The following is a 15964-nucleotide window of genomic DNA, read 5'->3' as shown; positions in this document are numbered from 1 at the left end:
CGATAAATTCTTGTTGAAAAGTTTCCAAAGAATTTCCGCACCCCCTTAACCTTTTATTCATCATTTTTAAAAACGTTAATTGAAAAAATAAATCACAGAACAACAAATGAACAAAACGAACGCGCATCGAGCGCAGAACATTCAGTTCTGTGGCAATCGAACGCAGATCGATGGTATGAACCTCAAAGAAGAGTTCTATGGTACATAAATAATAAAAACCTAACCTAAAACGTAATTTATTCAAAGTCTATTCATTATTAAAAGGTTGATTCGTGATTCATTATTCTATATCATCGATAAATTCTTGTTGAAAAGTTTCCAAAGGATTTCCGCACCCCCTTAACCTTTTATTCATCATTTTTAAAAACGTTAATTGAAAAAATAAATCACAGAACAACAAATGAACAAAACGAACGCGCATCGAGCGCAGAACATTCAGTTCTGTGGCAATCGAACGCAGATCGATGGTATGAACCTCAAAGAAGAGTTCTATGGTACAAAAATAGTAAAAACCTAACCTAAAACATAATTTATTCAAAGTCTAGTCTTTATTAAAAGGTTGATTCGTGATTCATTATTCTATATCATCGATAAATTCTTGTTGAAATGTTTCCAAAGGATTTCCACACCTCCTTAACCTTTTATTCATCATTTTTAAAAACGTTAATTGAAAAAATAAATCACAGAACAACAAATGAACAAAACGAACGCGCATCGAGCGCAGAACATTCAGTTCTGTGGCAATCGAACGCAGATCGATGGTAGAAGAGTTCTATGGTACAAAAATAGTAAAAACCTAACCTAAAACGTAATTTATTCAAAGTCTAGTCATTATTGAAAGGTTGATTCGTGATTCATTATTCTATATCATCGATAAATTCTTGTTGAAATGTTTCCAAAGGATTTCCACACCTCCTTAACCTTTTATTCATCATTTTTAAAAACGTTAATTGAAAAAATAAATCACAGAACAACAAATGAACAAAACGAACGCGCATCGAGCGCAGAACATTCAGTTCTGTGGCAATCGAACGCAGATCGATGGTAGAAGAGTTCTATGGTACAAAAATAGTAAAAACCTAACCTAAAACGTAATTTATTCAAAGTCTAGTCATTATTGAAAGGTTGATTCGTGATTCATTATCTGGGTCTCTAATTTTTACCTCCCAACATCTTCTTAAGACTAACCTATAATTCTAAGCCTCATTTTTTTTTATTATCAGAGTTGTTCGAAGACTTGCCCTTCTCCAAATGAATCTGGGGGTGTGTAGACGAACTCGGTGTACATGTCTGACTGGTAGGTCTTGTAGACACCGCTCTAGGTGATATTAGACAGCTCGGAATCCAAATTTGAACGAATCTGGACCTTGTTAAAGATTAGAAGCTGTATACATTTTTGATTTTAAAGTTTTTGTGAAATTCCCAACAAACGAAATTGTGGTTATGGTGATGAAAGTTAAGAGCGACAAATTTCTGTACCTAACCTCGAAGAAAGTTTTTATCAAGGTCGCGATACGTTTGAGACGATTCTGTTTTTATTATGACGAAATAAAAGTTCGAATAATTATATTTATACATATTTTATGATGAATTTGACTCGCTTTTTGGTTAATGTTCGAAATTATTTACGTCACGATTCGTTATTTTCAGATAAAATTTGTTTATTTTAGGAGATAATATACAGGTACACGTTGATACCAGATGTTATATTAATTTCGTTTTTAAAGAAACTCTGTGTCGCTTTTATTTTTCGATACACGGTCGTAAGAAATATTTTTAGAAACTAAAATGAACCGGCGGAATTTCAATTAAAGTAAACGGACGAATTTAACCAAGATCAAGATACAACGATCAGGTGCGATTCGGAATTTATTCCGAAACGAAATTGATATTAAATCGGAAAAAAAACGGGCAGGATTTTCGATTAAAAAATATTAGAAATAAAAAGGACACACACAGTTTATTATACATTAATCGCCAGTCGGTAATTTTGTCTAAAATGATGCCAATTATTCAACATATATTTGTATCAACAAGTATTTAATAAATCTTTCAAAATAATTGCTAGGAACTAGTTAATTTCTACAACAAAACATTCAAACTTACACGTATGTGGTACGGATTATTGTGTTTTTAAATTATTACAGCAATATATAAATTCCGAGCTTAGTAAAACGAATTGGCAGAAAGTCAAAAAACTTTAGTTATAATTGCAAGGCAAACGACACTGTCATCATCTACTTTGTGCCATTTATCAGATTTATCACTAAGAAAAACTGTTATAATCAAATAAATATTCGAGGAGAATTAAGAAAACACCTAATAGATCTGATAGATGATGCGTTTAGTTCTGAAATATGGCAACACCGATGAGAATATGTCAAATCTGAAATTGTTATTCAAAAAATTGAATTGAATCGAAAATTTCATCGTGCTATTATTTTTTTTTAATTAAAGCAGTTAAAGATACGCCCGCGGGCCGCTTTAGGGCCCCTGGGCCGTATCAATAAGGCCCGCGATCGCAACGCCTCACAGAAAGAAGATTCATGATTTTTAGAACATTTATTTTTGTCGAGAACCATAGAATCTTCCATCTTAGAGTTTAGACCACATAAAACGAGTGCGTCGTCGCGACGTGAGTCAATTGAGTCGAGTAATCGAAGCGATACGGTTGGAGAAAGATTTTAATTGTTTTTCAGTCAAAAAGTGTACTAAAAATTGAATTGAATCGAAAATTTCATCGTGCTATTATTTTTTTTTTAATTAAAGCAGTTAAAGATACGCCCGCGGGCCGCTTTAGGGCCCATGGGCCGTATCAATAAGGCCCGCGATCGCAACGCCTCACAAAAAGAAGATTAATGTTTTTTGGAACATTTATTTGTGTCGAGAACCATAGAATCTTCCATCCTCGAGTTTAGACCACATAAAACGAGTGCGTCGTCGCGACTTGAGTCAATTGAGTCGAGTAATCGAAGCGATACGGTTGGAGAAAGATTTTAATTGTTTTTCAGTCAAAAAGTGTACTAAAAATTGAATTGAATCGAAAATTTCATCGTGCTATTATTTTTTTTTGAATTAAAGCAATTAAAGATACACCCGCGGGCCGCTTTAGGGCCCATGGGCCGTATCAATAAGGCCCGCGATCGCAACGCCTCACAAAAAGAAGATTAATGTTTTTTGGAACATTTATTTGTGTCGAGAACCATAGAATCTTCAATCCTCGAGTTTAGACCACATAAAACGAGTGCGTCGTCGCGACTTGAGTCAATTGAGTCGAGTAATCGAAGCGATACGGTTGGAGAAAGATTTTAATTGTTTTTCAGTCAAAAAGTGTACTAAAAATTGAATTGAATCGAAAATTTCATCGTGCTATTATTTTTTTTTGAATTAAAGCAGTTAAAGATACGCCCGCGGGCCGCTTTAGGGCCCCTGGGCCGTATCAATAAGGCCCGCGATCGCAACGCCTCACAGAAAGAAGATTCATATTTTTTAAAACATTTATTTTTGTCGAGAACCATAGAATCTTCCATCCTCGAGTTTAGACCACATAAAACGAGTGCGTCGTCGCGACTTGAGTCAATTGAGTCGAGTAATCGAAGCGATACGGTTGGAAAAAGATTTTAATTGTTTTTCAGTCAAAAAGTGTACTAAAAATTGAATTGAATCGAAAATTTCATCGTGCTATTATTTTTTTTTGAATTAAAGCAGTTAAAGATACGCCCGCGGGCCGCTTTAGGGCCCCTGGGCCGTATCAATAAGGCCCGCGATCGCAACGCCTCACAGAAAGAAGATTCATATTTTTTAAAACATTTATTTTTGTCGAGAACCATAGAATCTTCCATCCTCGAGTTTAGACCACATAAAACGAGTGCGTCGTCGCGACTTGAGTCAATTGAGTCGAGTAATCGAAGCGATACGGTTGGAGAAAGATTTTAATTGTTTTTCAGTCAAAAAGTGTACTAAAAATTGAATTGAATCGAAAATTTCATCGTGCTATTATTTTTTTTTGAATTAAAGCAGTTAAAGATACGCCCGCGGGCCGCTTTAGGGCCCCTGGGCCGTATCAATAAGGCCCGCGATCGCAACGCCTCACAGAAAGAAGATTCATATTTTTTAAAACATTTATTTTTGTCGAGAACCATAGAATCTTCCATCCTCGAGTTTAGACCACATAAAACGAGTGCGTCGTCGCGACTTGAGTCAATTGAGTCGAGTAATCGAAGCGATACGGTTGGAGAAAGATTTTAATTGTTTTTCAGTCAAAAAGTGTACTAAAAATTGAATTGAATCGAAAATTTCATCGTGCTATTATTTTTTTTTTAATTAAAGCAGTTAAAGATACGCCCGCGGGCCGCTTTAGGGCCCCTGGGCCGTATCAATAAGGCCCGCGATCGCAACGCCTCACAAAAAGAAGATTCATGTTTTTTGGAACATTTATTTGTGTCGAGAACCATAGAATCTTCCATCCTCGAGTTTAGACCACATAAAACGAGTGCGTCGTCGCGACTTGAGTCAATTGAGTCGAGTAATCGAAGCTATACGGTTGGGGAAGGATTTTAATTGTTTTCCAGTCAAAATGGGTCTATTAAACTACTGTTTGTAAAGAGTTTAATTTGATACGAATCATAGAATTTATTTTTTAGTAGCTCTAGCATTTTTTGCCTCTCTAACTGATAAATAAAGCGTCCGATTGTCCTTTTGGAGCACGTCCAGCTTTTCCCATGGAAAGTCATTAAACCTTATACAAGATTCAAATCCGTCATCACGAATCCAACGGACTTTTTGTTGTTAAAGTCAACAACGATTTCGGTTTTTACCCTGGAAAATACGCGTAATTTCTTTCATCCTTCGTTGTAGCCGTTCGGGATTTCTAACGTATTTTTTTCTTTCTTTCGAAACGGCACAGAAAAAACACGCAAAAAATCTTTTATTCTCAACGTGGCAGTATTACAAACGTTGTACGTATGTATTTTTAAAGTAAAAACACGACAGACAACAATAAAATTCATTCGTAATAAACAACATTTATAATATTGTGAACACGTACATCGTTTTAATTTATTTAGATCATTTATAGATTAATTCGGGGTTGAAATCATAAAGAGAGAATCTACCCCAATGACACAGAATCCTTACCGACGATGTAAAAAAATATTTTCGGGGATAAAATCGCAAACGTGGGATATCGACGAAATCCCGAGGTTTTATACGGATTTCGTGTTTTTTGTTTTATTGCTGGAACATTGAAAAACATCATCGTGAGATAGAAAAGAAGGGATTATTTAAGAGACCTCAATTCGGCATTGTACCGATAATAAAACTTCATATAATCGAATTATTTAATTACGTAATTGATTTAAAACAACTTTTTTCGTAATAAAAACCGATTGCCAGTAATGTGTGCTTGTAGGGTTAGATAAAAACTATTTTCATCTTTAATTTATCAACCAATCCTTTTCTATCGATGATAGAAACGTTATTTTGGTCTAAAATAATGATTTTTTCGATTAAAGACGTAGTTCGAGCCGATGCCTTGGCAAGATAAGACCGTTTCCGGGAGATCGGCAGCTAGACCAAGGACTACAACGACAATAAACGATAGATTCATAACGTCGTCAGCTTCTGAGGCTCGCGACAGCCCATGTAAGAGTCCCCAGACTGTCTAGGCAAACCAATCATGGCTCAAGCCTGGCTGAACTCTTGGTAACTCCAACTCCAAGCCTCGACCAGACTTGTAAACTAACCTTGGACTTCTCTAAGTAACTAAGCCTGGCACAAGCTTGCCAACCAGTCTTGGGTCTATCTGGACAACCAGGAATAGTTCGGGGTTGCAAACCATGCGAGGGACATTGTTATCATTCCAGAGTCCCGCCAAGTCTGTGCCAAGAACGGCTTCCAAGCTAGGGCCAGAGTTGTACATACTTGGACCTATATTGGAGATTTGATGTGGTACAAAACACACTTGTAAGCTTCTGAAGCTCGTGATAAGAGTCTCCAGACTGTCTAGGCAAACCAATCATGGCTCAAGCCTGGCTGAACTCTTGGTAACTCCAACTCCAAGCCTCGACCAGACTTGTAAACTAACCTTGGACTTCTCTAAGTAACTAAGCCTGGCACAAGCTTGCCAACCAGTCTTGGGTCTATCTGGACAACCAGGAATAGTTCGGGGTTGCAAACCATGCGAGGGACATTGTTATCATTCCAGAGTCCCGCCAAGTCTGTGCCAAGAACGGCTTCCAAGCTAGGGCCAGAGTTGTACATACTTGGACCTATATTGGAGATTTGATGTGGTACAAAACACACTTGTAAGCTTCTGAAGCTCGTGATAAGAGTCCCCAGACTGTCTAGGCAAACCAATCATGGCCCAAGTCTGGCTGAACTCTTGGTAACTCCAACTCCAAGCCTCGACCAGACTTGTAAACTAACCTTGGACTTCTCTAAGTAACTAAGCCTGGCACAAGCTTGCCAACCAGTCTTGGGTCTATCTGGACAACCAGGAATAGTTCGGGGTTGCAAACCATGCGAGGGACATTGTTATCATTCCAGAGTCCCGCCAAGTCTGTGCCAAGAACGGCTTCCAAGCTAGGGCCAGAGTTGTACATACTTGGACCTATATTGGAGATTTGATGTGGTACAAAACACACTTGTAAGCTTCTGAAGCTCGTGATAAGAGTCCCCAGACTGTCTAGGCAAACCAATCATGGCCCAAGTCTGGCTGAACTCTTGGTAACTCCAACTCCAAGCCTCGACCAGACTTGTAAACTAACCTTGGACTTCTCTAAGTAACTAAGCCTGGCACAAGCTTGCCAACCAGTCTTGGGTCTATCTGGACAACCAGGAATAGTTCGGGGTTGCAAACCATGCGAGGGACATTGTTATCATTCCAGAGTCCCGCCAAGTCTGTGCCAAGAACGGCTTCCAAACCTATGTAAGCTCAGATATAGAAGACTGAGGTAGCGTTTAGTTGTATCAAGGCTTCAACTTGTGAAAAGGCATCGTAGGTAGCTTTTATCAGACCGTATAACAATGGGAAACTGTTTTAATCACGGATACCACTCGGACGACCGAGATAAAGTATGTAGATGATCAAGGGATGGTGATGGGACTCGGAGATACATCGACGAAGTGTTTCCAGATTAAGTTTGTTCCGTTTATTGGTGATTGATTGGGAATTATAGTTCCGGATTGACCTGCGCCATCCCAAGAAGCATTTGTAGGATTTTTAATCTAAAATTGGATTCCTGGAAGTGTTAGAGCCGAAGAAATGCGTTGATTTATCATTTTTCTGTATTCTTTTCTGGATAATTTACGATATATTTGCGGTAGCTTTTTGTAGATTTCAAAAATATAAACACCGATTGTAAGTGACAGTTATCTAGTCGGTAATATTACTAATTATGTTAAAATATGACATAATTAGATCATCTCTAACTGATGATAATAAAAACAGTAAACAAACAATTAAAAATAAAGAGGTTTACATATTTCAACATATTTTAAGGTGACGAACGACACGACAGTTGCTTTTTGCTGCCAACAAATTACCAGCTACTACATATATTAACACGTTCATTCATAATTTTTTTCTGGTATTCCGTATGTTACGAACGTAGAGAAATATGGAAAGAATTATGATGGAAAAACATTGATTTTCATTTGTGTGGAAATCAAATGATGCGATTCGTGATTCAAAGATCCTGCATCCAATTTTCGAAGGATTTTTTTCACATTCCGATCGGATTACCTCCAAAACATGAATACCCCAACCACTTAACGTTGGATTTAGGGTGGTTCTGAGGAGCCCCGGATCGATTTTAATCCCAGGTTCCCCCAACACCAGCCAGTCTGCAGCCGGAACGGTCTTTGCCTTCATTGGATCCGAGATTCTACCTTTTCAATCCATTTTGGATGTGAAATGGTGGATCGAAACATCTTCACGACGCTGTTTTTGCTCCATTGTGAGCACCCATCTCGCACACAGCTTTCCCACGTCCAAATATACAATACTGAACACACCACCAGGTTCACCTTCAGTTTCTGAAGACGATAACTTTGTTATTGATGCGGAAGACCCAAAAATTCCAACTTAATTTGAGATTTACGGTACTTTTTGAAATGCCTACTATGTCTTTTAGTTCGGGCACTTTCAGTACCGCTTTGGGGATCTTCTTCAACATCTGTGGAGGCGATTTGACTAAAAGTTTGTAGGGAAAGCTATAAAAAAACGTTTCGTGGCGCTAAAGGAAACTATTTTCCATCGACATTAAGTATTTAAGAAAATGGAGCTCGAGATAATGGAATCTCCTTGTCGGCCGTTAAGGGAAACTTTTTAGAAAGTAAGTAAACGTAAAATTGTGAATTGCTTTATGCACTTCCGGCTTAGATAATTTCGGATATTGATAAAAAGATTTGAAACCGTTGAATGAAATTCCGATTCGACGCATGTACATTTTCGACTAAAATATAAATCGACGGTAATCTTTTGATTGCGTTTTCGTGTTTTTTGGAAAGACTCTGTACAACTTTCTGTCGTAATACATCGTATGCATTTATTTGAATCGAAAAGTTCCCGCAAAGTTTTTCTTTGCTCTTTCGAAGTTATTACCCGAAGAAAAACTTTTCGGAAAGAGCGAATGAGGATTAGGATAGTTTGCATTCAAATCATCTCGATATGCTTTTCGGTTTATTAGAGAAAAGGTCGAGAATTTGGATTTTTTTATCCCCTTTTTATTTCTATTACAATTTTCTTGAGAATATCAAGCCAAAAGTCGAATAATCTACGAAAATTTTTACGTTTTATCAATTTTTTTCTATTACAACAAATTTTATAATTTTGAAATTTCTCAAAATTTGAAACCCCACAATACTTATTCCGTTTTACGACTTGTAAAAGTTCCTCAAGATTTCCAGCCAAGTTTTACGAGGGTCGCCACTAAAGTTTTGAAATAGACAAATAAAAATTTATAATTCGATATGTTTTTATTGTTTTTCAAAATACGAGTACCTCCGATAGGCTATACAATATAAAACAATAATTTTATTACCAAAAGATTGGTAGAAAGTCATATCTGTAGACCTTGAAACGTCCTTGACCCCCTCCAACATGCACAATCGGCACCATTCACGTACAACACCATCACTCATGAAGTTTACGTGGCTGTAACACAACGCCGACTGACGCCTGATTGGAGTTCGTCTGCAATGCATGCCCGTTTTGTTATACCCGCGTTGCGTCTGCACGGAGCGATCGGAGGTTGAAAAAAATTTATTTTTGATCCGCAATAAAAAGAAGAAATGATTCGCGAACAAATTTTTTCGGATTCGGTTTATCTAACTTTCAATAGACGCGTGTATAAATTTGATAGCTGCGGCATGATTAGTTTTTGAATTATAGCGTTTTGAATGGTGGTCGGTTCCGTTATTTTACATGGAAGACAAGATTCAAAGCTGGCGTTATATAATATTCTCAAAAATATCTTGAAAATTAAGTAAATTTTGAAAAACAGCAAAAGTAACGGTCCCGTTTAAAGAAAAATAGTTTTGTAACGAAAAACCGTCAATTCCAAATCTCAGGGTACGAATTTTGTGCTGATGAGAAGATTATTAGAAAAACTGAAACCTAATTTGGTTTGGTAGCCAAATTGAAGACATTTGGAACGCAAACAGACAAAAAAGAAAGGAAAAGTCGGTAGAAAATGAAACAAAGTAAAAAGACATGTTTAATAACACATATAATATAGTTTTTTTTTTATTTTCATTTTGACAATATAAAATTTGCGTCCCTCTCCAGTCCACGACTCATTCTTCAATGGATTTCTCCTACATTTCGATCTTTAGCCTGGAGAAAACGAATCGCGACGTGTTTACGTGGCTGTAACACAACGCCGACTGACGCCTCAATGTAGTTCGTCTACAATGCATGCCCGTTTTGTTATACCCGCGTTGCGTCTGCACGGAGCGATCGGAGGTTGAAAAAAATTTAGAATTTTTTGAATTATAGCGTTTTTAATGGTGGTTATTTTACATCGAAGACAAGATTCAAAGCGTGGAAAGTTGTAAAAAACAGCTGGCGTTATATAATATTCTCAAAAATATCTTAAAAATAGGTAAATTTTGAAAAACAGCAATAGCAACGGTCCCATTTAAAGAAAAATAGTTTTGTAACGAAAAACCGTCAATTCCAAATCTCAAATTGATCAGGCTGTGCACGAATTTTGTGCTGATGTGAAGATTATTAAAAAAACTAAAACCTAATTTGGTTTGGTAGCCAAATTGAAGACATATGGAACGCAAACAGACAAAAAAGAAAGGAAAAGTGATTAGAAATATAAAAATGAACGACTCAATTATTATATGGGGCCGTTACACTAAAATAAACTCCAAGAAAAATCCGTGACATCTCAATTATTTTGAAACTAAGACTCAGACTAAGACCTCATCAACTTTTTTTTTTGGCCGCTTTCTCGGTAGACAATTGAAAAGGATTCGCAGTATCGAATTAGTTGAACGGATAACTCGAAGTAAATTGTGTGCAATGAAACAGCTGCGGCTATTTTTATACTGCAAGACAACGATATTGTTTCGCAAAGGCAACAACTCGGTATTTTTTTTTTTTTTCGTTTTGGATTTAGAAAATATTTCCATCTAGACAATTACGGTCTATCTTTATAATCGACACGCGTTTATAACAGATTCTATTACGACATTTATATACATCGATCAGAAACTATTAATGAAATAATACGAGGGTCGTTACTAAAGTATTCGCAATCGGATGCGGTTGGTTCAAACATTTAAAATATCCCAAAACTAATCAGACCTCGTAAAGTTTAGCGAACTGTTTTGAACTATGAGGATTCGTTTCTGTGTAAATTTGGGAATTAAATATATGTAAAAATCGACAAATGATCCGCCAGCAATGATCTAACATAAAATCAAACCTCGAGTATCGATTTTTGGTCAATTTTCGAAATGAATCAGAGTCGAAGGCGTTATCTGAAACGTTAAATGAGTTTGGTTTGTTTATAGACGGTTGCGTGTATCGAAGAGTTTACTTGATACGAGGTCTGGCTATTAAATAACGAGACTAGTTACGAAAAAAAGGTTTTAATATAAAAAGTATCGCATTGATCGAAGTAATGCTGGAAGTCTCTGCCGTTTTTGGATTTACCGCCTCCATAGACTCAAATCGAAGCTCCGTCGACGCAAAAACTTTTGGTCTAGGAGTCAGATCGTTTTTGGTCATTCCGGATCGAATTTAATGACATCTACGCATTCACAAATCAAAATTTTCACGAGTAAAATACACAAAAACTATGAATTCGGCGCTTGCACATTTTCTACGATCCGTTTTACCGAAAAATAATCTGATTCGCGCTTATTTTTGGCTACGAAATTTATCCAGATCCGAAACGTCATTAAATGATTCATAAACGATAATTATCGTATATAAATCCCCCATGAACAAGATAAATAGTAAAGGTATTACGGGGGTGGTTCGAATATTAAAGAAAAATTCATTACAGACTTGAGATTCGAGACGAGAAAGTCCGAAGGGCGCGCCAGTTAAAGCGAAGGTTACCGAACAGCGAAGTGTGCACAGTAACCTGTCTCCGCGACGAATCCGCAGCGGGATTTTGTTACAAGACATCTTAAATGTCGAAAAAATTGGTTCAGGAAAACTTGGAACATCCTCAATATAGTCCCGATTTGTTAAGTCCATTGAAATAGATACTTGGAGTACTTCGATTCCAGATAAATGCTGATGGTTACTTGTCGAACCGAAATATTTTCACGAAAGCTTCTGGAGGGATGGACAAACTGTGAATATCCGCTACTATAGCCTTAGATTTTGGAAATTTGCAGTTCGTTTTGATAAAATTCACCAGGTTTCCAAGATTGGCATACAATTGAATCAAAACCAGCACCAACAAGTAAAATAGCGAAAAAAGGAAAGGAACCATCTAATGGGGGGAATTTTGGTGGAGTTTTCTCGAGTTTAGACAGCGGATACATTCTTCTTTTAGCTGCAAACGTGTTTAAATAAGTCGTGGACTTGTTTTAATCAAAGCATACAGTTTGAGGACAATTCGAGGAAAAATTTCGGCTGGATGTTAATCGAAATCTGATCCGGAGCATCGTCGTTTACTGGTTGAGGAAATATCCGCTACTATAGCCTTAGATTTTGAAAATTTGCAGTAAGTTTTGATAAAATTCACCAGGTATCCAAGATTGGCATACAATTGAATCAAAACCAGCACCAACAAGTAAAATAGCGAAAAAAGGAAAGGAACCATCTAATGGGGGGAATTTTGGTGGAGTTTTCTCGAGTTTAGACGGCGGATACATTCTTTCTTTTAGCTGCAAAAGTGTTTAAATAAGTCGTGGACTTGTTTTATTTGAAAAATATAGTTTGAGGACAATTCGAGGAAAAATTTCCGCTGAATGTTAATCGAAATCTGATCCGGAGCATCGTCGTTTACTGGTTGAGGAAATATCCGCTACTATAGCCTTAGATTTTGAAAATTTGCAGTAAGTTTTGATAAAATTCACCAGGTATCCAAGATTGGCATACAATTGAATCAAAACCAGCACCAACAAGTAAAATAACGAAAAAAGGAAAGGAACCATCTAATGGGGGGAATTTTGGTGGAGTTTTCTCGAGTTTAGACGGCGGATACATTCTTTCTTTTAGCTGCAAAAGTGTTTAAATAAGTCGTGGACTTGTTTTATTTGAAAAATATAGTTTGAGGACAATTCGAGGAAAATTTTCCGCTGGATGTTAATCGAAATCTGATCCGGAGCATCGTCGTTTACTAGTTGAGGAAATATCCGCTACTATAGCTTCTGATTTTGGAAATTTGCAGTTAGTTTTGATAAAATTCACCAGGTATCCAAGATTGGCATACAATTGAATCAAAACCAGCACCAACAAGTAAAATAGCGAAAAAAGGAAAGGAACCATCTAATGGGGGGAATTTTGGTGGAGTTTTCTCGAGTTTAGACGGCGGATACATTCTTTCTTTTAGTTGCAAAAGTGTTTGAATAAGTCGTGGACTTGTTTTATTTGAAAAATATAGTTTGAGGACAATTCGAGGAAAATTTTCCGCTGGATGTTAATCGAAATCTGATCCGGAGCATCGTCGTTTACTAGTTGAGGAAATATCCGCTACTATAGCTTCTGATTTTGGAAATTTGCAGTTAGTTTTGATAAAATTCACCAGGTATCCAAGATTGGCATACAATTGAATCAAAACCAGCACCAACAAGTAAAATAGCGAAAAAAGGAAAGGAACCATCTAATGGGGGGAATTTTGGTGGAGTTTTCTCGAGTTTAGACGGCGGATACATTCTTTCTTTTAGTTGCAAAAGTGTTTGAATAAGTCGTGGACTTGTTTTATTTGAAAAATATAGTTTGAGGACAATTCGAGGAAAAATTTCCGCTGGATGTTAATCGAAATCTGATCCGGAGCATCGTCGTTTACTGGTTGAGGAAATATCCGCTACTATAGCCTTAGATTTTGAAAATTTGCAGTAAGTTTTGATAAAATTCACCAGGTATCCAAGATTGGCATACAATTGAATCAAAACCAGCACCAACAAGTAAAATAGCGAAAAATGGAAAGAAACCATCTAATGGGGGGAATTTTGGTGGAGTTTTCTCGAGTTTAGACGGCGGATACATTCTTCTTTTAGTTGCAAAAGTGTTTAAATAAGTCGTGGACTTGTTTTATTTGAAAAATATAGTTTGAGGACAATTCGAGGAAAAATTTCCGCTGGATGTTAATCGAAATCTGATCCGGAGCATCGTCGTTTACTAGTTGAGGAAATATCCGCTACTATAGCTTCTGATTTTGGAAATTTGCAGTTAGTTTTGATAAAATTCACCAGGTATCCAAGATTGGCATACAATTGAATCAAAACCAGCACCAACAAGTAAAATAGCGAAAAATGGAAAGAAACCATCTAATGGGGGGAATTTTGGTGGAGTTTTCTCGAGTTTAGACGGCGGATACATTCTTCTTTTAGTTGCAAAAGTGTTTAAATAAGTCGTGGACTTGTTTTATTTGAAAAATATAGTTTGAGGACAATTCGAGGAAAAATTTCCGCTGGATGTTAATCGAAATCTGATCCGGAGCATCGTCGTTTACTAGTTGAGGAAATATCCGCTACTATAGCTTCTGATTTTGGAACTTTGCAGTTAGTTTTGATAAAATTCACCAGGTTTCCAAGATTGGCATACAATTGAATCAAAACCAGCACCAACAAGTAAAATAACGAAGAGACGAAAGGAACCATCTAATGGGGTGAATTTTGGTGGAGTTTTCTCGAGTTTAGACGGCGGATACATTCTTTCTTTTAGTTGCAAAAGTGTTTGAATAAGTCGTGGACTTGTTTTATTTGAAAAATATAGTTTGAGGACAATTCGAGGAAAAATTTCCGCTGGATGTTAATCGAAATCTGATCCGGAGCATCGTCGTTTACTGGTTGAGGAAATATCCGCTACTATAGCCTTTGATTTTGGAAATTTGAATGAAAAATTTCGGCGGCGGTGTATAGTTGTGACGGCCAGAATCTTTCGGCTTGTATTCGAACCACCCTCGTAATATGATTAATATCAAATGTATATCCGAGTCTTTTAGATAACTACCAACGACGATTACCTCAAAAAAAAGAATCCGAAAGAGGTGTATAAATATGAAAAATTTGAAATTTATAACTACTCTCCGTAATGGTACTTATAGGTTATATTTAGGAGCTCTTAATAAAAGCTACTTACAATTTCTGTTGCCAAATGATTAAAAGAGATCAAAGAAATTGTCAATTTTCAATTTATTACCGTCGATGTCGTTTGAATGAGAATTTAATATCATGTATTCGACTACTTGGCATACTTCGGTTGGTTCTACAAATATTTTGAGGTTAAAAAAAGAGAGAACGGGAACAGAAAATAATACGAGGGGGTTAAATCTGGTGAATAGGGTGCACGAATCAAACTTATCAATAATTTTGACGATCGCAATAACGGATATGTGAAACAAACACTTTTAGCCAAATTCGGCAGCGGATTTGCCTCCTTCGAAGTCGCTTTTCCCTTTACGGACAATTATTTTGAGTGTAAAGTTATGGATCCACGTTCCATCCATGATTTTGAAACGTTTTCTACACTCAAATCCAATTTTGATCTTGTTTACGTAGGACAAACATTTCGATATTTAGAACACAGATTAAAAAGTCATAAATACTATAAAAAAATCGTTGGATAGCGAAAATATTTGCTAATCGAAGGATTTCTGCGACTAAAGTCGTAATTTGTGACATCTAGTCTTGATTCGGACGAAAAATTGGCTTTCAGTTTAACTGTTTCAGCAGTTAAATGAGACTCGCCGCTAACCATCTTGAAGATAATTAACAACGCTTCGTTGCATCTCTATTAATACGGTTTTTTTTTTCTTTTATTTTCCCACCATCAAATTAAACGTCTCCTGCTTTTGAACATCGTAAAGTATTTGAAACTTTAATTAAGGATTAGGTGAGATGTAAACGAAAAGTCAAAAACCTCAAACTGTCTATAAGACACTCCCTCGCAGTTTAAATGATAATAACGAAAATTTTATGGCCAAAAACACGTCGAAAATTGTTCTCAATATACATAATCGATCAAATGAAAATCAAAGAGTGTGTTTTGATGTTTGTAAATATCGAGATTTAAAGCAGCGATTGAAAGTCATGAAGAAACACTTAGATTTGGAAAAAGATGGTCAAAAATTAAAATTTTAGAAGATCCTCGATTCTAACTTGCTTCAGAAGATGTTCAAAAAGGTTGTCGACGATGAACACCATTCAACAGAACTTGATTTTGTTGTTATTTCGTTGCAGTCTAGTATGGAGATGGTCTGGCCTAGAGATGGCGGTAGTTGGTTGAAAAATACCCCAAACCGAACAAGCAACGATCGTTCCAGCT

General features: G+C 36.6%; 1 protein-coding gene across 14 annotated transcripts in view; it reads right to left on the bottom strand.

Annotated features, from left to right (window-relative positions):
* LOC130893243 (CUGBP Elav-like family member 2) overlaps window positions 1–15964 on the bottom strand; it is a 208061-nt gene that overhangs the window by 110210 nt on the left and 81887 nt on the right. The window lies entirely within an intron of this gene.

This window comes from Diorhabda carinulata, chromosome 4, assembly GCF_026250575.1.
Source record: "Diorhabda carinulata isolate Delta chromosome 4, icDioCari1.1, whole genome shotgun sequence".
Classification (NCBI taxonomy): domain Eukaryota; kingdom Metazoa; phylum Arthropoda; class Insecta; order Coleoptera; family Chrysomelidae; genus Diorhabda; species Diorhabda carinulata.
The sequence above is the reverse complement of the archived record's forward strand: the minus strand, read 5'-3'. Positions and strand labels throughout refer to the sequence as shown.